The sequence below is a fragment of the Cryptomeria japonica genome, chromosome 11 (genome assembly GCF_030272615.1).
Source record: "Cryptomeria japonica chromosome 11, Sugi_1.0, whole genome shotgun sequence".
NCBI lineage: Eukaryota > Viridiplantae > Streptophyta > Pinopsida > Cupressales > Cupressaceae > Cryptomeria > Cryptomeria japonica.
In genome coordinates, this window is record NC_081415.1 from 495,041,475 (window position 1) to 495,068,372 (window position 26,898).

At 30.0% G+C, this 26,898-nt stretch overlaps 1 long non-coding RNA gene across 1 annotated transcript; it reads right to left on the minus strand.

Moving 5' to 3' along the window:
• Positions 1-476: 476 nt before the first annotated feature.
• LOC131068250 (uncharacterized) lies at positions 477-19,129 on the minus strand. The gene is made up of 5 exons (XR_009359337.1): positions 18,852-19,129; positions 18,101-18,220; positions 16,757-16,873; positions 5,118-5,175; positions 477-523 (listed from the first exon to the last, which is right to left on the minus strand). It is a non-coding gene; the product is annotated as an uncharacterized LOC131068250 (long non-coding RNA).
• Positions 19,130-26,898: the final 7,769 nt, after the last annotated feature.

Sequence of the window (26,898 nt, forward strand, 5' to 3'; positions counted from 1 at the left end):
CACAAATATTTCACTAATAAAAAAAATTTGGGTGTTGCCGACACTTTTCTCTTTCACCCAAGATCTCGAAGGTGAGGGCAGAGGATACTTAGTGCAATTGTGGGTCCACCCTTCATAGTGCAAGCACACAAGACACATGAAACATACGTTCATTAATCTACGAAAAACAAACACACAATTTGTTTGGGGTTATTAATCTTCGTCACACATCCTATACAAAACTCATTAGTAGTATTATTATTTCATTCTTCAGCCCATGAGTGCCAAGGGTGCTACATAGGCCATTATTAACACAAAAAACCTCTAAACTAAACAAAATTAAAAGCTTGCAAAATTGATTGAAAAACCCTAATAAATAATCAAGTTATACCTATCAACTGCTCAAAACAGAGGCTCAAATGCATATAACAAAGGTCCAAATGCATAGAAAAGAAGTTCAATTATGCAATAGGAAGCTTCAACTACGCAACCAGATGCTCCAATTGCACAAAATGAGACTTCAATTGCGCAACTCTGGTTTCACCTGCAAAAATAGAGAACTAAATCAAGTCAATATGCCAAATTTGATGATACAAAACCCTAAATTTAGCATCAAAACACTGAAATTGACTAAAAAAAGTCTCAATTTTGTTTAGGTTGTGGAGGAGTTGGTTGAAAAGATTGATTTAGTTGTCATTCTTGTTGTTGTTTTTATTATTGTTCAAGTGCTCTTCATAGGGCATTTGTGTAGCGTTGTGCGCTTTCTTCTTCTTCCTCTATGACAGAAATTGTTCAGATGTACTCGACATAACTTGTTTTTGTTTTCCAAGCAAGGGTGTTCAATTCAAAAAAAGATATCTTCATGCTCGTCTTGGAAGCCTAAATTGGGCTGAAGCAAACGGGTTATGTTCTCACCAAGGAGCACCATTTTTACTCATATTTTGAAATTTTAATTAGAGTTGGGATCCTACATGCAGAATGAATTCTTGACTAAGCTAGATGAGGGTTCATTAACAACTTTGCAAGATGAAGTGGGAAATTTGAAAGTGAATTGAAACCCTAATTAGCTATGTGATGGTTCTTTTTAACAACTTGCAAAATTGAAATGAAGAATTGATTCCAAATTGAGATCCCAATTAAGCTACGTGATTATTGTTGTTTATTTAATCTAGCTTCGCGAAATTATAATGAAGAATTGAAATTCAATTGAGATCCTAATTAGACTAATTTGGATTCATTCTAATCACATAAGCAAACTTAAATAAGAAGTTTATTCCAAATTGAGCCCTAATTAAGCTATATGACGGTTCATCCAATCCCTATTTAGGCTATATGAGAGTTGTGATTCATTGAAAGCCCCTATTTAAACTATGTGCAATTTTTAGTTCATTTTAAGACAAATTAGTCAAGAAACTTGATAATCAAACATCATTATTCAATAAAAAATCCTGCATGTGACATGTTAGTTTTCCAAAACCTACAAGTGAAAAATCTGATCACAGAAAGCTTTGCATGTAATCTTGACCTTATCCCAAAAAATCCTATATGTGAAGAATGATCAACAAAAATTAAGTATCCTAATCAGATGTGTAGGAAACATGTCAAATGCTCAAAAATCCTAGTCAAATGCACTAATTGTGTAGTTATGGGTTCTAATTGTGTAGGTTTGAGCTCCAACTGTGCGGGTCTAGTCTTGGACTACACAAAAGATGTAAATTCAAATTTTCGATACCTGCACATAATTAGAAACTCAAAGGATGATCAGTTTGGATGCGCATTCACATTGGGTTCACTAGAATGTTGACTAAGAAACCAGGGATCAACAAAGAATGAGGTTTCTAAGCTAACCATGAAAACTAAATAACATTCAAATGAATCCTAATCTAACTAGTAAAATTATCAAAACAAAGCATAATTAAAATATGAATCAAACCATCGTTCTCATGCTCCTTCGATAAAACTCCACTGCTTCTCCTTTCTTCTCTAATGTAGATATGTTGCTCTCTAATGGAAGACATGAATACGAATAAAAGCAAGGTATGTGATAATGAGATTACTAGAAGTGTGATTAGAAAAACTAATTTGACAGAGCAATTATGCTTAATAATTAATTCTTAGATGATTCAACAGAATAACGATGCTAAAACTAGATGATTTGAATGAGGAAAGGGGCCTCATTTATAGAAATCTAGAACTCAATAGATGTCCGCAATTGAATTAATTGGCAAAAGGGGGATATAAATAAATAATTAAATTTATTTATTTATCTTTAGAAGAATTGTTTGTGGGAAAGGTGTAATAACCCACCTTAATTAACCCAACAAAATTAACCATTCTTTTTTTTTTTTAATTTAATCATTGTGTTTGATTCAATTGTATACTCTGGGCATCCATCCATATGGATTAGGCATTCATCCATCCGGGATGAGCATCTAACCATACGGGTTAGGCATTGGTCCATACAGGACATAAGATTTCATCTATCCAATACAGGATAGGCATCTACCCATACGGGATAGGCATCTACCCATACGGGGTAGGCATCGGTCCATACGGGACATAAGATTTCATCTATCCAATACGGGATAGGCATCTACCCATACGGGGTAGGCATCGGTCCATACGGAACATAAGATTTCATCTATCCAATATAGGATAGGCATCTACCCATACGGGATTCCTTCCGAGTATGCATTGAATTACTTTTTCCAATTTAATTATCTTATCTTTCAAAATAGGATTCTTACTCAATCTTTCTTTTACCAAGCCTAGACCCCACCCACGAACGCCTGAGTATGAGGGACAACTCCATCCCAAGACTGCCTACATACCCGCTTTGGCACGAGATCAAGGTGTAAAGTATGTAGTTCTATTTTCTACTCTATGGTTTGATGTAAACTGATTAGTGGGTACGCAACCCTTTCTAGGGTAAATGTCCCAGATAGTTTCTCTACAGTTCTACACACGATGGTAGCACTTAAGAAAAGGCTCAAGATGGCCTATTGCTTGTGGCCTAAAACAACTAGATCCTAATTCTTATCATGAGCGTCACCCTTGACCAATTGTCAATCGACAATAATTCTTCGAGATTAAATCAATTTTACAAAAGCATTTCACTCATCATCCCTATAGGGGTTTACTATAGTTTAACTCAGCGAATGAAAGATCATTGTAGAATTATCTTATTAAATTATCGATCCAAGGGGGATTACCCGCCCCTTGGATTTTAACTTCCAAGTGCCCATTATTACTCCTCGATGATTTATAGGGACGATGCCACAAACGTCGTTGATGTAGCTTTATTAGGTGTTAAGTGCAGTAGTTCAACATGATGACCTTACCCGTAATCGTGACCTAGAGGCACCGTATATATCGAATGCTACTATGTTTTGGTTTCCATCTTCCTTTATTTAGTTTTCTAACTATGAGCTATGAAAACATCATACTTGAAAACAACTACTAATTGAACGTGCAAAATTTAATTGATTGAAATAACTACTTGAAATATAACTTGCATAACAATGACCATCATGAAACTTGCATATTAATAATTACATGTGTACTTGCATGAAAAACGTCAATAAATGTAATTAATCTATAAGTAATTTGCATGTTATAAGAATAGTGTAACTTGCATGAAAACGTCAATAAATGTAATTAATCTATAAGTAATTTGCATGTTATAAGAATAGTGCAACTTGCATGAAAACGTCAATAAATGTAATTAATCTATAAGTAATTTGCATGTTATAAGAATATTGTACTTGCGTGCATGATTAAGAAATGTATGATCCCTATGGTCATAGATTCCAAAAATAGCGATTAATTTAGTCATTAGATTCAAATCATGATAATGTGCAATAATTGTTTTTCAATGAGTCTGAATACCAACTAAGTAACCCAACGAATTTTAAGTAGTTTTCCAATCATAAAATTTAATACAATTTTAACTTACAATTTGAAAATTGCAAAAAGGGAATTTAATTATTATTATAAATTTTCCTAAGGCAATTATACAATTTAATTTACAATTGGAAAAGGAAAGAAAAAAAATATATATACTTTTCGAAAATTACCTAAAACCTTTTTATTAACAAAAAAAAGTATAACAATAGCCGCATTTATAGTGGTATTATTGTTTTGAAAAAAAATAAAGAGGGGGAGTACGTGGGAGTGGGACCCATGGGTCCCATCACCAATGCGGGTCTGCGGAAGCAACCCTGCAGTGGTGAGGGGACCCCGTGGTCCCCTCCACTTCCCTGCGGCCACTGTCGTGATAGTGATCGCAGGGAAGTGGAGGGTACCACTTCCCCCGACAGTTACAATAACCGTTGGCACTACCTCGCACGCCGCCCGATACCCAAAAATGATTTTCGAGATTATGGCCTTTGCAATATTTAATACATTTTATCATTCGAAATAAATTTAATGTATTTTATCATTCAAAATAAATTTAATATATTTTATCATTCGAAATAAATTTAATGTATTATATATATATATATAAAGAGTATTTATTTATGAAAATAAGAGCATGAGTAAATTAGATAAATCAACAATTGTTTTAGATTGATTTTATAGTAAACAGGAGGTTAATATTTCTAGTATTCACAGGGGAATAGAGAGTTTATTTCCAGTATTCATAGGGAGGTTGTTTATTCAACTAATATTCATAGAGAAATCTTGTTCAACTCACAGGGAGATTTATCTAACTAATAATCACAGAGAGATTTAAAATAATCACAAAGAGATTTAAGAATGAGATTCAGATTTCCATTCGAGAAACCAAAGAGATGAATTAGAGGGAAAAAATAAAGATTCAAATCACACGGGGATTAATTTTAATCTCAAAAAGAGAGATTTTAAACAAATAAAAGAATATGATTTTCTTTTTGCTAAAATCTTTGAAAAAAAACAAAAAGCAAGATCATGTGCATATTTTCTTAAGGGAAATAAAATAAATAAATAACTATCTTTTACATGCACTATATGAAAGCATTATCATTATTATTTATCCCCAATAAAAGATTTAAAATCTAATAAAAGAATTTCTTTATATATAAAGGAAGATCTATAACTATTTTTTTTTTGAAAATTCAAATTCCTCATAAGTGAATGTGAAATAACAAGGAGAGAACCTGGTTTATCGAGCTTGATGTTGAATCCATTGGTTATCCTTTTGATCCTTCCTTGCAACTTGAGAGAAATCCTTCAAACAACAACTTAAAATTCTTGCAACAAAAAATGAGACTACCAAAAAAGATCTACTTCTAAAACTTGGGAAATTTTCTTCAAAACATAATCAACTCCCTTCTTTGAAACTTGCATACAATTTTATAAGAAAAATCCCTCCATTCCACTATCTAGAAAATTTAATTAAAAAGGAGATTCTTTCCCAATTTTGGACTTCATGCAAATTGATTAAACTTAGTGGGGGGAGTTACATGCAAGGTGGTGGAGAATCCTCTAGAAGCTTCTTATTCTTCCTACAACATCTGCCATAATTGGAAGTGGAAAATAAATAAATAAAAATAATGTATATTTTCCATGTGTGTGTGTGTGTATGTATTAGTATTTTCATTCTTTTTATAACATTTATTCAATCATTTAAGTGACTTATCCAAAAATATGATAGAGTTGTATTTAAATCAAAAAGTGATAAAGGAGGGTTGTGACAAAAGGGGGGTTAAAAAAATTAATTAAACGTAGGAGTCAAAATAGCTCAAATTGATGTCCAAATAGCTCAAATTGATGTCCAAAGACCTCAATTTGGTCAATTTAAGTCAAATTGAGCGAAATAGAGAAGAAAATGGGAAGAATTGGGAAAATTGGGGAAATTAGGTTAAAATTGGCAAATCGGGTCAAAGTAGGTCAAGGGACACGAAATGAGACCAAAATGATACAATTGGATAGGAAATAGGGTCAAAATAATGCCATGTGATCAAAATAGGGAGAAAATGATTTCATTAGGATAGGTTTTAGGATAATTTGGTGTCGCCAAACGAAAATGGGGACAAATTGATATCGCTAGGACAAGTTTTGGGATGAATTGATGTGATAGGGTCAAAATGGGGACTAAATTACATTATTGGGATATGTTTTAGGACACACTGATATCATAAAATTGAAATGGGGATGAAATGATATCAATAGGACAAAAAATGAGAAAGAAGAAATGAGATAAGATTGACGAATAGTAAAGACTTCGTGCACAATATGTTAAAAAATAGGAGACACATGCATTGATCAGTTTTTAGTGTCTATAAAAGGAATGACAAATTTTGATTGAACACTCTCTTACACACACAGGGAATGACAAATTTTGATTGAAGAAACACACATATATGACATCAATGGAAATAGAAAATCTATTTGAACACACAATCCAAAGTGATTCCAAATTAGTTTAAAAACACAAATGCATGTGCATGCACACACACTGCTCATAAAGTGAATTTTAAGTCTAAAAACACGCATACATTCCACATAAATTGAATGATAAAGTTTACTAAAACAAACACACATGTATATATGTGTATATATATGCATATGTACACATACATACATACACATGTATGTATGCATGTATGTGTGTGTACATATGCACATATGTATATATTTTTGTGTGTACATGTCTGTATATGTATACACATATTCACATGTACACACGTACATACATATACACACACATATAAATACACACATGTACATGACTAAGTCCAACCACACATAAAATGAACACTACATTAAACATGCCAAAATAAAAACACACATGAAGTGAATGCAAGAGTTATAAAACTTGGTAAAGTACAAACATACTACACATGGAGTCTATTCAAACATGACTAAGTTAAAACACTCCAACCTAAAAGAAAATGTCAAATTTAATTCAAACAAAAACCACACAAAGTGAATGCCAAAGTTAGTTCAAACACACACACAACACATAAAGTTAACTTTCAAATGTACACATGCATGCACACAAAATGAATTCAATTACACACATTCACACATGTATTCATCCACACATAGTAAACATAACTACAGTTTATTCAAGTATACACATTTCATATAAAGTTTTTTCATACTCTCCACACAATATGAATGTCAAAGTTCTTTCCAATATGTACACACATGTAATGAATGTCAAAGTTAGTTAGGAAAAATACCACATAAAGTAAATGCCAAAATTAGCTTTTAAATTATATTCCAAACATACTTCATACAAAGTAAGTTATAAAATATGATAAAGTTAAAACACACACCACATAAAGTGAATATCAAAATTAGTTCAAAATACATACCACACAAAGTGAATTCTAAAGTTAGTTAAAAAACCCACACTATACAAAGTGAGTATCAAAACTAACTTTCAAACACACACATTTAGACACACAACACATGGAGTTTGTTCAAACATGTCAAATTTAAAAAATATACACTAGATAATGAGAATGTCAATGATATCTTAAACACACACCACATAAAGTGAATGCCAAAGTCTGAACACACAAATTAAATGTGAAGCATAACTTTGAAACACATAAACATGATTTATATAAAATGAATTTCAAAGGTACAACTACTTTCACACAAACAAAAATGAACACATTTTTAATCACACATGAAATAATTCCATATTTAAACATGTTTCACGAAAATATTTCAAACACACAAAGTAAATACTTGATTTCAAACATGTCCATGTATAAAACACAGACAAAGTGAATCTTAAAGATCAAACACTTCAAAAAACATGAATTCGAAAGTTTAAACATGCATACCCATGCAAAAATACAAACACAACAAAATGATTATCAAAGTTAAAACATATTTGACAGAAAATTTGTTCATTTCACAAATATCTTATTTAATAATACACACTACAAAGTAAATAGTAAAGTTTAAACACATACAAAGTTAGTTCAAAAATACCAAAGTACAAACACATAAGAGTGAACACATGCAGAATTTAAAAATATTGAACATAAAATGTTACTTCAACCACAAGTTCAAAATAAACACAAATATGTTCAAACACAAGGATTTTATTCAAACATACCAAATTTAAACATTTTTCACTAAAAATACTAAACACACAAAGTAGATACAAAACACACACAAAGTGAATCCAAAATTTTAAACACACTTACAAATGGGTCATAAATATGAGTCATAAAAATGGGTCATAATAATAGGTCATCAAAATGGGTACTAAAAATGGGTACTAAAAATGGGTCACAAAATAGTTCATCAAAATGGGTGCTCAAAATGGGTCATCAAAATAGATCATAAAGATAGGTCATAAAAATGGGTCATCAAAATGGGTCATCAAAATAGGTCATTAAAATGGTATTTAAAATAAGTCATCAAAATGAGGTTATAAAAACGAGTCATAAATATGGGTCATAAAAATGGGTACTTAAAATGGGTAATAAAAAATGTTTAATTAAAATGGGAATTAAAAATAGATACTTGAAATAGGTCATAAAAATAAATTATTAAAATGGGTACTGAAAATGGGTCATGAAAATAAATAATAAAATAGGTCATCAAAATGAGTACTAAAAATAAATAATCAACATGGGTACTAAAAATGGGTCATTAAATTGAGTCATCAAAATGTATACTTAAAATGGGTCATTAAAGTGGGTACTTAAAATAAGTTATCAAAATGGGTCACCAAAATAGGTAGTCAAAATGGGTTATCAAAATGGATAATAAAAATAGGTCATCAAAATGGGTTATAAAAATGAATACTAAAAATAGATCATCAAAATGAGCCATCAAAATAGGTCATAATAACGAGTCATCAAAATGAGTTATAAAATGGGTATTAAAAATGGGTACTAAAAATGGGTCCCCAAAATGGGTAGAGTCATCAAAATGAGTCATAAAAATGGTTATTGAAAACGGGTCATAAAAATAAGTACTAAAAATGTATCATCAAAATAGGTACTAAAAATGGGCTATTAAAATGGGTCATCAAAATGGGTACTCAAACTAGGTTATAAAAATGAGTCAAACTGAATATTTGAAATAGGTCATCAAAATGGGTACTCAAACTAGGTTATAAAAATGAGTCAAAATGAATATTTGAAATAGGTCATCAAAATGGGTACTCAAACTAGGTTATAAAAATGAGTCAAAATGAATATTTGAAATAGGTCATCAAAATGGGTAATTAAAATGGGTCATCAAAATAGGTACTCAAAATAGCTACTCAAAATGGGTCATAAAATGGGGACTAAAAATGAGTCATAAAAATGGGTACGCAAAATGGGTCATAAAATGAATATTAAAAAAGGTCATAAGGATGGGTACCGTCACTGGGTCATAATAATGGGTACTAGTAATGGGTCATCAAAAGTGTCATAAAAATGGGCCATAAAAATGAATCCTTAAAAATGGGTCATAAAAATGGATAATAAAATGGGTCATCAAAATGGGGTACTCAATATGGGTTATCAAAATGGATCATAAATATTGGTATTAAAAATAGGCCATCAAAATGGGTACTAAACATGGGTTATAAAAATAAGTCATCAAAATATATCATAAAAATAGGTACTTAAAACATGTTAAAATGGGTACTCAAAATGTGTCATCAAAATGAGTTTTTAAAATGGGTACTTAAAATAGGTTATCAAAATGGATATTCAAAATAGGTCCTCAAAATGGGTAGTCAAAATAGGTAAAAAATAAGTAGCTATTTTCAGTATTAAAAATAAATTATCAAAATGTGTCTTCAAAATATGTCATTAAAATGGGTCATCAAAATAGATCATAAAAAATGTCATAAAAATGGGTCATAAAATGGAAACTAAATATGGGTCATAAAATGGGTACTAAATATTGGTTATGAGAATGAGTCCTCAAAATGGGTATTAAAAATGAAATCAAAATGAGTTTTCAAAATAGATCATAAAAATGAGTACTAAAAATGAGTCATAAAAATTAATAAGTACTAAAAATGGGTCATTAAAATAGGTTAAATAAATGGGTCATAAAAATGAATTTTAAAAATGGATCATCAAAATGGGTATTCAAAATAGGTCATTAAAATGAATACTCAAATTAAATCATCAAAATGGGTAATTCCAAATAGGTTATCAAAATGAGTGCTAAAAATGAGTACTCAAAGTAGGTTATTAAATAGGTCAAAATGAGTACTTAAAATGGGCAGTCAAAATGGGTGACAAAAATGGGTACTAAAAATAGATATCGAAAATGGGTACTCAAAATGAGTTATAAAAATGGGTCATAAAAATGAGTATTCAAAATGGGTAATAAATATGGGTACATAAAAAATTGCTTATAAAAATGGGTACTAAAAATATGTTATCAAAAGGGTTATAAAAATAGGTACAAAAAATGGGTCATAAAAATGAATAGTAAAAAATGGATAATCAAAAAGGATATTAAAAATGAGTATTAAAATATATTATCAAAATGGGGTACTCAATATGGATCATCAAAATGAGCCATAATAATGGATACTAAAAATAGGTTATCGAAAGAGGTCATTGATATGAGTATTAAAAAAATGGGTAATAAAAAAGGGTCATCAAAATAGGTACTTAAAATAGGTCATCAAAATAGGTACTTAAAATGGGTCATCAAAATGGGTACTAACAATAGGTCACTAAAATGAATTATAAAAATGAGTAATAAAAATAATTCAAAAATGATACTCAAAATGGGTAATCAAAATAGGTACTTAAAAAATGGGTACTTAAAATAGGTCATCAAAATAGGTATTCAAAATGAGTCATTAAAATGGGTATTCAAAATGAGTCATTAAAATGGGTAGTCAAAATGAGTAGCTATTTTAAGTACTAAAAATGTGTCATCAAAATAGGTTATAAAAATGGATACTAAAAATGGGAACTAAAAATGAGTCCATGTGTCATCAAAATAGGTTATCAAAATGGGTACTCAAAATGGGTTATCAAGATAGGTCATTAAAATGGGTACTACAAATGAATTGTCAAAATGAATCATAAAATGGGTGTTGAAATTGAGTTATCGAAATGAGTTCTTAAAATATGTCATAACAATGGGTACTATCAATGAATCATCAAAATGAGTCATAAAAATGGTTACTCAATATAGGTCATAAAATGGGCACTAAAAATGGGTTATCAAAATAAGTACTAAAAATAAGTCATCAAAATAAATCATAAAAATGAGTATTAAAAATGGATCATCAAAATGGATACTCAAAATAAGTCATCAAAATTGACACTTAACAAATGGGTACTTAATAATGAGTCATAAAAACGAGTACTCAAAATAGGTTAAAAAAATGGATCATCAAAATGAGTCTTAAAAATGGGTAATAAAAATGAGTCATCAAAGTGAGTCTAAAAAATGGGTACTCAATACGGATAATAAAAAATGGTACATAAAAAGGGTCATAAAAATGGATACTAAAAATGGATCATAAAAATGGGTACATAAAATTGGATCACAAAAATGGTTACTCAAATGGGTAAAAAAAAAGGTATATAAAAATAGATAAAAAAAAAGGGTACTAAAAATAGGTCACAAAAATGGTACTCAAAATGGGTCATAAAAATGCATATTAAAAATGGGTTATTAAAATGAGTCATAAAAACGAATACTAAAAACGGGTCAAAATGGGTACTTAAAATAAAAAATGAATAATAAAAATGGGTACTTAAAATAGGTCATCAAAATGGATAACTATTTTTAGTACTAAAACGAGTCATCAAAATGAATTATAAAAATAGATACTAAAAATGGGTCATCAAAATGAGTCATAAAAATGGATATTAAAAATGAATCATCAAAAAGAGTACTCAAAACGGGTCATCAAAATAAATCATAAAATGAGTCATAGAATGGATACTAAAAATGTGTCATCAAAATGAGTACAAAAATAAGTCATCAAAATGAGTCATAAAAATGGGTTCTAAAAATGAGTCACTAAAATAAGTCATAAAAATGGATCATAACAATGAGTACTCAAAATAGATCATAAAAATAAGTACTAAAAATATGTCATCAAAATAGGTTATCAAAATAAGTAGTCAAAATGGGTACCTAGAATAGGTCATCAAAATGTGTACTCAAAGTGGATCATCAAAATGGGTACCTAAAATAGGTCATCAAAATGGGTACTCCAATTGGGTAATCAAAACGAGTATTCAAAATGAGTCATAAAAATGTGTTAAAATGGGTATTCAAAATAGGTCATCAAAATAGAAACTCAAAATGGGTACTCAAAATAAGTTATCAAAATGGATACAAAAAATGAGAATTTAAAATGGGTACTCAAAATGGATCATAAAAATGAGCATTAAAAGAGTCATAAAAATGTATACTCAAAATAGATCATAAAAATGAGTCATTAAAAGGGTCATAAAAATGGGTATTAAAAATGAGTGAAAAAAATGGATCATAAAAATGAGTACTATAAATAGGTACTAAAATGGATCATCAAAATGGGGTACTCAATATGAGTTATCAAAATGGGCCATAAAAATAGGTACTAAAAATAGATCATCAAAATGAGTTTTTAAAATGGTTCATAAAAATGGGTAAAAAAAATAGGTACTTAAAATGAGTCATAAAAATGTGTATTAAATGGGTCATCAAAATGTGGTATTCAAAATGGATCGTCAAAATGTGTATTCAAAATGGGTCATCAAAACATATAACTATTTTGAGTACTTAAAATGGGTCATCAAATAGTATCAAAATGGGTACTTAAAATGGTTCATCAAAATAGGTTACAAAAATAGGTCATAAAAATGGGTGCTAAAAATGAGTCAACAAAATTGATCATAAAAATGGATTGTCAAAATCGATCATAAAAATGGATATTAAAAATGAGTTATCAAAATGAGTCATAAAAATGGATACTCAAAATAAATTATAAAAATGGGGACTAAGGCTGGGTCCCATGGATACATTTAAGGATGCTAGTGGTCCCATGCATTGTAGTGCAAATTAGCTTGAGTTTAAACTCTTAATTTAAGAAAGTTGGTGGTAAATAAATTTAATTTTCCTTTGAAAATTTAGATAATTGATAAGTGGCATAAAATTTTCTTCATTGGACCACTTCTTTCTTAAAAATATAGCTTAAACCTCTTCCATGGGATCCTTGCCTGAAAAAAGATCATAAAAATGTGTATTAAAAATGGATCATAAAAATAAGTACTAAAAATAGGTCATTAAAATAGGTAATAAATAATGGTACTTAAATGGGTCGTCAAAATAGGTACTCAAAATAGGTCATCAAAATGGTTACTTAGAATTGGTAAACATAATGGATATTTGAAATAAGTCATAAAAATGGGTACTAAAAATAGGTACTCAAAATTGGTTATAAAAATGGACTGTATTTAAAATAAGTAATCAAAACGGGTCATAAAAATAGGTACTCAAAATGGGTCATAAAAAATAGGTACTCAAAATGGGTTATCAAAATATATCATAAAAAAAGATATCGAGAATGGGTCATAAAAATGGGTACTCAAAATGGGTTATAAAAATGGATACTAAAAATGGGTCATAAAAATGAGTACTAAAAAATAGGTTATAAAAATTAGTACTAAAAATTGATACTAAAATGGATCATCAAAATGGGGTACTCAATATGATTCATCAAAATGGATCACGAAAATGGGTACTAAAAATAGGTCATTAAAATGAGTATTAAAAATTGGTACTAAAAAATGGATACTAAAAAATGGTACTTCAAATGGGTCGTCAAAATAAGTCATCAAAATAGGTAATTAAAATGGGTTCTAAAAATGAGTCAAAATAGGTACTGAAAATGAGTCATAACAATGGGTACGAAAAATTGGTCATAAAAATGGATACTAAAAATGAGTCATCAAATTGGATACTAAAAACAAGTCATCAAAATGAGTCATAAAAATGGGTCATAAAAATAAGTACTAAAAATAGGTTATATATAAGTCATAAAAATGGGTGTTCAAGATAGATCCTCAAAATGGGTCTTCAATATGGGTACTCAAAATAGGCCATGAAAATGAGTCATTAAAACAGGTACTCAAAATAGGTCATGAAGATGAGTCAAAATGGGTACTCAAAACGAGTAATAAAAATGGGTCTAAAAATGAGTATTAAAAATAGATACGCAAAATAGGCTATAAAAAATAAATACTAAAAACGAGTCATAAATATGGGTACAAAAAATGGGTTTTCAAAATGAGCACATAAAAATGAGTCATTAAAATGGGTATTAAAAATGGATCATAAAAAATGAGTACTAAAAAATGGGTCATAAAAATGGGTACTAAATTGGACCATCAAAATGAGTATTAAAATGGGTCATCAAAATCAAGTACTCAATATAGCTCATAAAAATAGGTATTAAATATAGGTCATCAAAATAAGTTTTTAAAATGGCTAAAGAAAATGGGTACTCAAAATGAGTAATCGAAATGAGTCATCAAAATGTGTCATTAAAATACGTACTAAAAATAAGTTATATAAATGTGTCATTAAATGAATCATAAAAATGGGTACTAAAAATGAGTCATCAAAATAGATCATGGGTCATCAAAATGGGTGCTAAAAATGTGCACTAAAAATGGGTACTAAAAATAAGTCATAAAAATGAGTCATCAAAATGGATCATCAAACGTGTCGTCAAAATAGGTACTCAAAATAGATAATCAAAATGGGTGCTAAAAATGGATCATAATTCAAATATACACACATGCCAAAATATAAATATAATAAAGTGGTCAAATTTAAAACAAATTTCACACAAATTTTATTCATTAAATGCACACTTCAAACAAATACAAAATAAAAGAAAAAGTTTAAACATTGATAAATGAATGTTAAAAATTACTATACTCTTTAAAAAAAATGAATGTAAAAGTTCAAATACATTTCATGCAAGGTTAGTTCACTTCACACATATTTTGTTCAAACACACTTCACACATAAGTGAATGTAACTAGTACACATTTTACACAAAGCTAAAGTGAAATTTAGTTAAAGCACAAACAAAGTAAATGCTAAAGTTGAAACATGATGTAAACATACAAAATGTAAATGTGTAAAATTAAAACACAATTGACACAAAGTTTGTTCATTTCACACACATTTTCATCTATTTTCACACAAATTTTGTTATTTCAAATATAGTTTGTTCAAACACACTTCAAATATATACAAAATAAATGCAAAAGTTTAAACAATGATAAGTGAGTGTTAAAGTTTACATACTTTTTTCACACATATTTTGTTCAAACATACAAAAGAAAAAAATTCTTTTTCTTTGTGTTGACCACAATAACAATTGATATCAATTTATTCTCCATTCTAGTCTTAGTGGCATGGCATTTATATAAGCTCTTTTTCACCCCATCGGCTAAGTGGACTAGACTTCTTAGCCCTGAGTTATCAGCCACATTCCACTTCTATGGTTTAGGACACTTACAAACTTATATTCAGTCAAACCTCAGTGAAAGTGTGTGGATTTGAGTTATGCAATCAATCAAAACTATATTATGATTCAGATTTGAAAAAAATTGGTATGTTATATGTAGATATGGAAAGCTAAGTAAAATGCTATCAGAAATTTGAAATTGCAAAATCCATTTTAAAGTTGTTCAATAGATTTAAAACATTTAGTGAAGCAAGAAGTGAATTACAATTAGATGTAGTCTCAAGTCTGGATTATAAATGATAAGACTGCAGATTTAACTAAGTCTTTTCTGATAGTAGCCACAAGATGAAGCAGTCTATCATTGAATAAGGAGTCATTACTAATATCATGTGAAGGAAAGGATAAATAATGCTCATCACTAATATTACAGAGTTAGAATGTGTTGTCCTTTCAATGTGATCAATACATGCCCTAGACACCAAATTTGAACCTTATTGTTTAGTGTATCTGTCAATGGGCAATGGTCATGTTTGAGAATGCTGGCCATGAAATTGGAAAATTGAAATTCGGTAAAGGTGGATGAGATTGCAGCTGTGATTCTGTTTAGGGGGCAAAATTGCTGGTTCTGGAATGGGGAATGTTTCAGGTGATGTAACAAAGTGTTATGAGAAGTCTAATGAGACATATCAGAGTGCTGGAAACATGCACCAAGTGTTTTGGGTCAGTGCATGCACCAATAGAATCCAAAAATGTGTTGGAAATATGTACCAAGTTGTCAGCACAAATTGACACAAAACAAGAGGTGGGTGCAAGCGTGTAAGGGTGTGCACTTGTATACGATTCACATGCAGTTGTGGTAAGTAGTCTATACTTAATGTGATTGCAAGCATCAATGCATGATACTCTCAAAAACTACTTCCATCCAAAAAGGGGAGTAGATTGAAAATGCAGCTCCTATCTAAATTTGTTAATGTGATGTTACTGTTTTTACAGGTCACTATAAGATTTCAGCTCAGTAAATGTAAAGTGCAAGATCATCATGGCAAGCCTTATGTACCATCATTATAAAAGAATTCAGCAGCAATTGTAGAAGCTTTATTATTTATCTAACTTAGATTGTACTAGGTATTTATTTATTTATTATTTTTTATCAAAACTTATAAAATCTGTAGAAATTTTTTCAGACAATTGAAAATTCAATTGATCAAAGAATATGATAAATTTATAAGTTATAATCTATTTTTAAAAAGTTTTTTAAATTAAACTAAATTAAATTATAATCTACATGAATGAAAGCATTTAAAAAATAATCCTAAAAGAAAATTTCATTACTCAATCCAAGTGGTGCTTGTAATATACAAATTTTAATATTGGTACCTGGTGTAATTCCTGATAATTGTCACATGTAATTCTGATTCTTTTCTCCTCCTCCTCATCCTTGACAGTGCTTATTTTTCTCCTTTTCCTTATCATTACCAGTGCTTATACTGTACCCTATTGAAAAATCATCACCCATAAAAAGAGTTAAATACATAATACCATCATAACTTAAAAAGAAAAAAATCTACATATAAATTAGAGGAGTGCAAATGAAAAATACATAACAAACATTAAAAAATAAAACTCACAGGACAAATAAAAACACAGAGGCATGATAAACAAAAATAGAATGGCAATCGCAAAAATAAAGAAAAAAATTGAATGATAGGTAAAGAGAACATTCTACACATTCGTTAAAATCATTGAAATGAATCTGACTTCTATTACCCAAGCAAACTTTCACTACAGAAAATCAGACAGATAGTTAAAGAAAGAATGAAGAAATCTCACTTTTTCTGAGAAAGATCACAGACTCACTTCTATTGGTTAAGAATTGGTGAAAATTACATTGAGCAGATAGTCCTATCCAACTGTTAAGTTCTGAAAAAACATGTACTAAGTTGTCAGCACAAATTGACACAAAACAAGAGGTGGGTGCAAGCATGTAAGGGCACTTTTCTTGTTTACAAGAATAAACACAACTTTCAAATTTTGTCATATGCCTCTATATTGCTACTACTTGTGTCTTTTTAAAAATTATTATACATTAAAATTATAATAACCACATATCTGGCCTCATATTGATGAAGCCTTATCCCCTATAGAATTTGGAATGGGTGCATGAAATGGCTTCATGTGGGGAGTCAATGCTGCCATTCTTTGCTGTGTACGATTCACCTGCACTTGTGGTATGTGATTGCAAGCATCCATGCATGAGACTCTCAAAAAGTACTTCCATCCAAAAAGGGGAGTAGATTGAAAAGGGGAGTAGATTGAAAAGTACGCATCTCTTATCTAAATTTGTTGACGTGGATGTTACTGTTTTTACAGATCATTATAAGATTTCAGCTCAAGAAATGTAAAGTGCAAGGCCATCATGGCAAGCCTTATGCACCACCATTATAAAAGAATTAAGACAGTAATTGTAGAAGTCCTATTATTTTTTATCAAAATTTATAATATCTGTAGAAATGGAGTAGAAAAGTTTTCAGACAACTGAAAATTCAGTTGGTCAAAGAAAATAGTAAATAAATAAGTTATAATCTATTTTTAAAAAATATTTTAAATTAAACTAAATTTTTTATAATCTACATGAATGAAAACATTTAAAAAATGATCATAGAAGAAAATTTCATTACTCAATCTAAGTGGTGCTTGTAATATACAAATTAATATTGGTACCTGATGTAATTCCTAATAATTGTCATATGTAATTCTGATTCTTTTCTTCTCCTCCTCCTCATCATTGCCAGTGCTTATTTTTCTCCTTTTCCTTATCATTACCAGTGCTTATACTGTATCCTATTGAAAAATCATCACCCATGGAAAGAGTTAAATACATAATACCATTAAAACTTAAAAAGAAAAAAATCTACATATAAATTACAGGAGTGCAAAAGAAAAATACATAACAAACATTCAAAAATAAAACTCACAGACAAATAAAAACAGAGGCATGATAAACAAAAATAGAATTGCAATCAAAGAAATAAAGAAATAAATTGAATGACAGGTAAACAGAACATTCGAAACATTCGTTAAAATCATTGAAATGAATCTGACTTCGATTACCCAAGCAAACTTTCACTGCAGAAAATCAGACAGACAGATAAAGAAAGAATTAAGAAATCTCACTTTTTCTGAGAAAGATCACAAACTCACTTCTATAGGTTAAGAATGGATGAAAATTAGATTAAGCAGAATCATGGTCCTATCCAATTGTTAAGTTCTGAGAAAAAGTAGTCAGTAACTAACACTTTCATCTACTACCGTAATTATTGACTACAGTATTGGCTACCTCTGGTTCAAAAAATCAAACTTAAAATAGATCATCGCCAATATTACAAGATACACCAAATTATCTAAAACACACAAATTATCTAAAATGGAAAAAGAAAACGCAGCAAATGGATTGGGTGAGTATGAAATGCACCAAGTATTTTGGGGCTGCATCTCCAATTAATCACTGGGTCGAATGTATAGTTCTCCTTGCTGCAGTTGCCTGCCTCCATGCGCCATTAAAAAATCACCACCAACAGAACTAAAATACGCAGAATACCAAGAAATTTTTTGAAAAATAAAAGAATTCAAACGCAGTAAACAAATGAAAACATAGAATACAAACAGGAGGAGGAAAGATCAGAAAATAAAAACACATAATGAAAATTCAAAATCAAAGCTTACAAGCAAAACTCAAAACAGAGGCATGGCCATGCCAAAAAGCATGCAACACATTAAAATTAAACAAACAGAAACAAAGAAAGAACAGTCTGCGCTACTTTTCACATAATCCGCCCATTTTAAAGAGGTGAAATCTGTTTTTTTCCAACGGTAGAATCTGCTTTTTTTCAACGGTACCATAAAATATAACAGCCATTCTCTCCATGGCTGAGTTTGAGAGCCGTTGGAAAACGCAGAGCCGTTGTAAAACGCTCCTTTGTGGGTGAGGAAAAAAATTGAAACTAACTACAAATTTGAACAGTTTCTTTCAAAATCTACTTCCAAATTGTTTATTTTAATTCAAATGCAAAAGATTTTTTTTATGATCCTCAATTTATATAAGAACCGCTACGGTTAAATTTCAATTGAAAAATAACATTAAATATAATTTAGGTGAATTAAATAAATTGTATACAAAATGAATTCATGAGATCAGATGATAACTGATGTAAAATAATTTAAAAAAAAAAAAGTTTTAAGAAAGAAAGACTCATAATCTAATAGAAAGTGAGAATTCTATCTACTAGAATCAATTTAATACATTCTAGGAAAATGATAATATTTAAGTGCTAATAATTCTTAAATTTGAGAAAACTTAGAAAATGTGTGTGGGTCAATCTTAAAATTTTAGGATATGTCATTATAGTAGATTAAGAAATTAAAGAATAGTTTCCCAACAAAATCAAGTAGTTATCCAAACACTTAAATATTGAAGAAAACATAAAAAATAGATTGAAGGTCAACTAAAATATGAAAGAACCAGATAGAGAATCACAAAGAAATTTTTTTTACAGTAATTAAAAAGTCCAAAGAATAATGATGGAAGAAAATCAAGAGTGGATAGTTTGAGGAGCCTAAACTGACACTTGGTAATAAATTCAAAAAAGATATAAAAATTTAAAATCATAATTAGAGTAAAGACATTTGTTAAAATTAGAAAGGAAGCTATATATAAAATCTAGGGATAAAGAAAGTTATACTTAAATAAGAATGAACCCCTAGAAAATTATAAAAAAATCTTGTAAATTTCTTATGTAGAGACATAATCTTAATGGCAATGTCTACCTAAAATTGACCCTAAGTGATAGAGTGGGTGGCTATTCTTTTTTATTAAAATATAAATTTTAAAATAAGTTATGGGCAATTGAGAAAACAAAACTCATTCTTGTTTTTAATCAATTTAGAAAATAAGGACCCAAAATTTTAATATATTATTAATTGAGGTGGCAAAAGAAAACAAAATTTTATATGATTCAAAGACACTTACAATGGTTCACATGAGTACCAACTTATCTTTTCATACTACTAGTTAACAAACACTTATTTCTTAGGACATACCTCTTTTGTAGAGAAGCCTTAGATAGCATGTGCACCTTTTTTCCTTTGGTTGAAACCTTTTTGTAGGCATATATTCATATTCTCTAGTATTATCTTTCTTATCTTTTCTTTTTTTGGTATGTACAACAAATGTATCATGTGTAGTAGCATTTCTAATGTGACCTTTGGCAACAACTTGCCTTTTTATTAGTTAATATTTACTTGTTACTTACGAGATAGCTACATTGGTATGATATTTCATATCCTCATCGGAAGGTAAATGTTTTTTTATACATCTAAGTTACATGAGTTATTTAAGTTGATTGAAGTCTTACTTAGAAACTCATACTAAATACAATAGCTAGATTTTGATCTTATATAGAGAAATCATGTCCTCGTGATAAGCATCAAGATAGTCCACATCATCATCTTCATAATATTTAGCTGCTCCATATTCAATTGAGATCGCTTTATCTTCTAGAGTGTTTTTACAACAACACACTTCACTATATTATGAGGAAAGTGAAATATATCGTGCATTAGAATGAATCCTCTTAGAGATTCATATGATCCTTCCTCAAGGGATTATGAATATGTCTTTCTTGGCATCCTTTATTTTCTTGTCTATAAATTATTTGTTTTTCATTATATTTGGGACAACCATGATTATACATGGCCTATCGCGCAATCTTTGACCTTCATTGAAGTGTGTGACAATGGTACATTGAAAGGTAATATCTTTTCAATTCTTGCAACCTTATATGAGAGATCATTCTTTTCCCCATTAACTCAAGGTCAAGTTTATCTTTAGTGGTGAGGGGATTTCTTTCAAAGGGATTGCATTAGACCTTAAGGGCTTCACATGACCTCTCTTAACATTTTTATCAAAATCCTTTGTATTAATCTCAATGTTAATTTCCATGGCCTATTATTCCCTTAATGTTTGATGGTTCTTATCCCAAAGCTAATATCCCAACTTTGCATCAAATGTCTCACAAGCTAGGACCAAAAATATTGATCAATTTGACCTTAAATAAGGAGCGCTTTTCCCATTGTCATCACAAACTTGCTATTAAAGTGATCAATAACTATTTCATTTGTTCTTTTCTTTATTGTAGTTAGCTAATGGATTGTAAACTTTGGATTAACTCAATTTCTCCATTCTACAATTTGAAAGTTCTCATAAACCCATCCAATAAACCTATGTTGCTATCTAGAAGGATCTTGTATCATTCTTAGGAAGCTATATTAAATATAGGTTAAGAAATCTTGATAGCTTTGATTCATTATGTCCTCTTCCTCTAGTTTCCTTTGATCCTCCATTTGAACTTAAGAGTAAGATATAAAATCTTCAAAAAATTTGTTTAGAACTCACCCACAAATATTGATTATATTTTTGAGCTTTAATTTGACATTATATTAGAAGAATATGTGAGGTTTTTTTCTATTTGTAAGCTCAAATTTTATGTCCCATAATATTAACAACCCACACTTTTGTGACCTTAAATTTTGTTTCTCACAAAGTCTCCATTAGGCTAGTGCAATCCTCCTTTTGCAAGTCCACTTCAATGAAAGAAGATTTCATTATTCCTTCAATACATTCTTTATCTTCTTCCTCTAATTTAGATGTACAAAGACTCAATTGTTGGTTATCTTTATCTCGAGTTTAATTTCAAATGAGAAGCCAAGTGCATATTATGTTCATCCAAAAAATGGCTGAATTGGAAGAAAGAAGATAAATTTGTGGATTGAAGGGTTGTGTAATGAATTTTTTTTCAACATAATAGTTGAAGAGCTACTAAAATAGTTATTTATTTATTATCTAATAATTGAGAGATGATGTTTCAAGAATAATAAATTATGGTAAAAATATGCATTCAATAATATATGTTTTAGTTAAATGCAACATGTATACATTAAAAATATGTTTAGCAAAAAGTTTCTTGTAATTATGAATAATTTGAATAATTTATATAGGTAGTATACATAAAGAAAAATATTTCACAAATTTGGATGGACTTTTATACAAATTTATTGTAAAAAAAAATTCAAATGTGCTTTTTCCTCTACTGAAATAGGCATTCAACCAATTCATTTTAAGTTTTTGTTATGGATTTAAAACAATACATTATGTTTGGACAATTGAAAACTCTTCCCCCAAAAATATGTTTTAGTTAAATGCAACATGTATACATTAAAAATATGTTTAGCAAAAAGTTTCTTGTAATTATGAATAATTTGAATAATTTATATAGGTAGTATACATAAAGAAAAATATTTCACAAATTTGGATGGATTTTTATACAAATTTATTGTAAAAAAAAATTCAAATGTGCTTTTTCCTCTACTGAAATAGGCATTCAACCAATTCATTTTAAGTTTTTGTTATGGATTTAAAACAATACATTATGTTTGGACAATTGAAAACTCTTCCCCCAAAAAATTAAATTCTTCAAAATCATTAAAATTTTGATGACTAAACTTTGTAAACATTGAGCGTAAACTAAGAAGATTGAAAACTACAATTTAATTTTAATATTGAAATTGAACAATATTCATTTTAGTTAAATGCTATATACAATAAAATATATGTTTAACAAAAATTGCCTTCTTTGTAAATAGTAAATATGGTTATTTATTCATATTTATGAATCTCAAATATTTTGAAGTTTGATACCTCTCAGTGTGTTTTACATAGATTGTTGATATCTATGGCATACCTATATTTTAAGTTTTTTTTTTTTTTATGTAAAATAGCCAACAGAGTTACAAATTATTATTATTAATTCTTGAATCAAAAGATCTAGTATTACAAACATAAACAATAATAATAATTTATAACCCTATACTTGCAATATTATTATTGTTTATGTTTGTAATACTATCTTTTAATTTAAGAATATGCATCTTTAATTAAATTTGATTTATGTTGATTAATTGTTTAATATTAAATATTATTATGGGATGGAGAATATTATTATTTTCATTTCGCAATCATAAATTAATTTTTGTTTAATAATAATCATAATTTATTTAGTAATAATCATTAATTTATGATTATTATGGGAAGAAGAATATTATTATTTTTGTTTCACAATCAATTTATGATTATGTATTGAATACTATATAGACAACTCTATTAGATGCAAGTAGATTCATTGGTAAGACAATTTTGTTTTCAAATGATATCTCTCAGTGTATTTTACATAGATTTTTTGAACATATAGGTATGCTAGTTTAGATGTAATCATAGGTAATGAATATATATCTTGACATAAATCATACCTAATACAAGTATACTCTTATTAGGTTGTCATTTTGTATATATATGTTGGTTTGACAATAAAAGGTTCTATTAAGCAAAAAATGTCTCAACCTTGCAATTGCAAAAAGGTTACTATTTATTGTAAGTTTATATTTGAGCATAGATTGATTCAAAATTTTCCTTGAATCTAGAGAATTTCCTATGAACATGCCAACAATTTTTTTTTTATCCAAGACCATGTTTGGATTTCAAGATATAAAACTTTCCATTTTAAAAGCTCAAAGTAAATTTTGAGGATCTTAGAATTGGGCCCAAAAGTGGTTGTAATTTATTGCTTAAGTTATAACTTGATAGAGAACTTGATGAACTTTTCAACAGTACAAACAATTCATCAATAAAACTCCCAAATCAAAAGTTATGGCCTTTGAAAGTTGGGTCACTTGAAATAGAAAATATAAAAATGTGTTAATTAGAGAAAAGAGTTGTAAGGGGATAATATTCCAACACATCATATGACTAAATCAAAAGCATAAGACATAAGACCTCCAAAGGCAACACAACAAGCAAGGCTTAAGGTACTAGGACCTACATGTAGGGAAGGAGTGCCATCACATGTTATCACCAATAAGCAACCAATGGGAACCTAAGAACTTGTCCTAGCATATGTGATCCTCATGTGGAGCCATCTCAACCTTTGAGGATATTGAGGGAGTTTGGCTTACCTGGATCACCAAGGGCTTCCCAAACCTATCCCAGATCCACATTACCATCTCTAGGCAAGGTATTGGGGCTACCATGTCCATTCCTTATCTTGTTAAGATGAGTTACTTCTACCCAACCCACCTATGATTAATTACTTATGTTATCACATGATTACAAGGAAAACTACCAATGAGCTATCTTGGTGGTCTAGACCCTAGGTAACCTAGTTGTCTAATCTCCATGATCCCTAGTCACTCGGAAGCCAACTTCCCCTAGCATACACCTAGACCTTAGGGTAACAACAAATACATACACAACCTAGGGCTCTCACAAGATCTAACCTGGTTATCCAATGTCTTCAATCACATAATAATAAGTAACAAGTATATGCAAACAAGTTCCAATGGTCACAACCTCATAAGCAACATAAAATCAAATCCACAATGTCAAGAACTTATCCATCACGAGCCTTGATAAATAACAAGGCACAACATCTTGCTCTACCATTAATACTCACGTCAATATACTATTCATACCAGTAAACCCATCCTGGTACATCTTAGGAACTCAGAAACCAACAGAAGACAACCTTTGGAGAGACTCAGAAACCCAAAATGATCCAAAACACAAGACACACCATAATCAATAACAACTCAATGAGGCTCAAACCTACAAGCTTATACATACAACCACATTAACAACCACAAAGACTGTGCAAATATAAACCAAGCCATGAAAGCATAATGCCAATGTGCAACATAAACTAAGAGCCTCATCCATAAATAATACAAGGATAGACATAAACCATGATTTGATACAATCCTCTACATTGAGGTATTTCCCATCTCGTTGGATCTAACACAAATAACCCTCTACAACAAGGTATTAACATTTTTCTTGAGACCAAAACACACATATAATCCATTACAATCACTAAATTGATCCTGGGACAGCTTCAGGAACACAAAATCCAACATAAAACAACCTCTAGAAAGTTACTCGATGACAATCCCCTAACACCCGATGACAACACCTGACACCCGACGGTAAAACAACTGACGACAATCACCTGACGCCAATCACTGACACAAACACATGGATCCATACATGATAATGCACATAAATTACTCATAGAAACACTATAATCCCTACATGAAATATTTATCAAACCTATATAATAAATCTTTATTGCAATTTCAATATCCCAAACTGAAGACAATCTTTATGCACACACATAGCAGACAAACTTTCAAAATCAAATACAAATATGGGCCAAGATCTTCAATATGGAAATATGAAGAGAAAGAAGAAATTTGATGATGAGGAATAATCTGACAACCAAAATCCAAGCCAAGCCAAGAACTCCACAATCTAGATTCACATAAATAATGATAGGTTTCCAAAAAATCTCCCCGTAGGCTAGCCCCCATGAATGAACAAAAAGCCATATAAATATATTTCACTCTCCAAAACCATAGAATAAGTTTTTGATTAAGGTAAAAACAGGTTTTGAAGAGGCCCCGAAACTCTTTACAAGCGGAACTTAGCAAATAAAGCAAAAAGAGACAAAAAGGGACAAACCAACGAAAAGCCAACAAAAAACCATAGAGAACCAGCTAAAGCCCCACAAAGCCAGCAAGACCCAAGAGAAGAAACTAATTGAGTTTTTTTAGGGCATTAGCCAAGGTGTTGCTAATCCCATGCATATCTTTGATGTTTTCCCTAAGATTAGGGATATCCTTAGCAGAAGCAGCCACAACTTTATTGACACTTGCCCTTGTCCTCTTAGCAACACCAGTTGGAGTAGCTTCACCACTACCAATCTGGATAGTATCTTCATCCATGTCAAGGTCCACCACCGGTTTAGGAGAACTGGAATTATCAAAGACCTTAGCAATATCTTCCAAGTTTTTAGTGACTGCTGACAAGATATTCGGGATAATGCCCAACAAAGTTTTCATCGCCACACTCCCTTCTTCCAGCGAATTTACCTTCTCCTCCATATCCTGCTTCCATTTTATCTGATCCCTGTCATTATCCTTCCTCTTCTCGTCCACCTGTTTCCCATTTTTTTCCAAGTTCTTCAAGAGTTCATAGGTCCATTTGTCATAATACAGTCTCGCCTCACTGAGTTTTCTAAGGTTATCCAGGAATAACCCTTTACCCACACTTTTCTTATCCTCGCTTAAACTATCCTTAGTCATATCCTTCTCAGAAACCATAGAATAAGTTAGTCAAAGGAAAATAATTAGATAATATAATATTTCATACCAACCCTCTCCAAAAATCAAGGTGAGATTATAAAATAATATTTAATTAACTTACCCCAATATTCTCAACCAATAGTAAAATAGGGTAGGTATGATAAATAATTAATTTAATAACTAAAGGGGTTAAAAAGGGAAATAGTAATATAATCAACCAATTAATTAAATAAACCAAGGCACAATAAAATATAAAGGCCCAAATAAATATT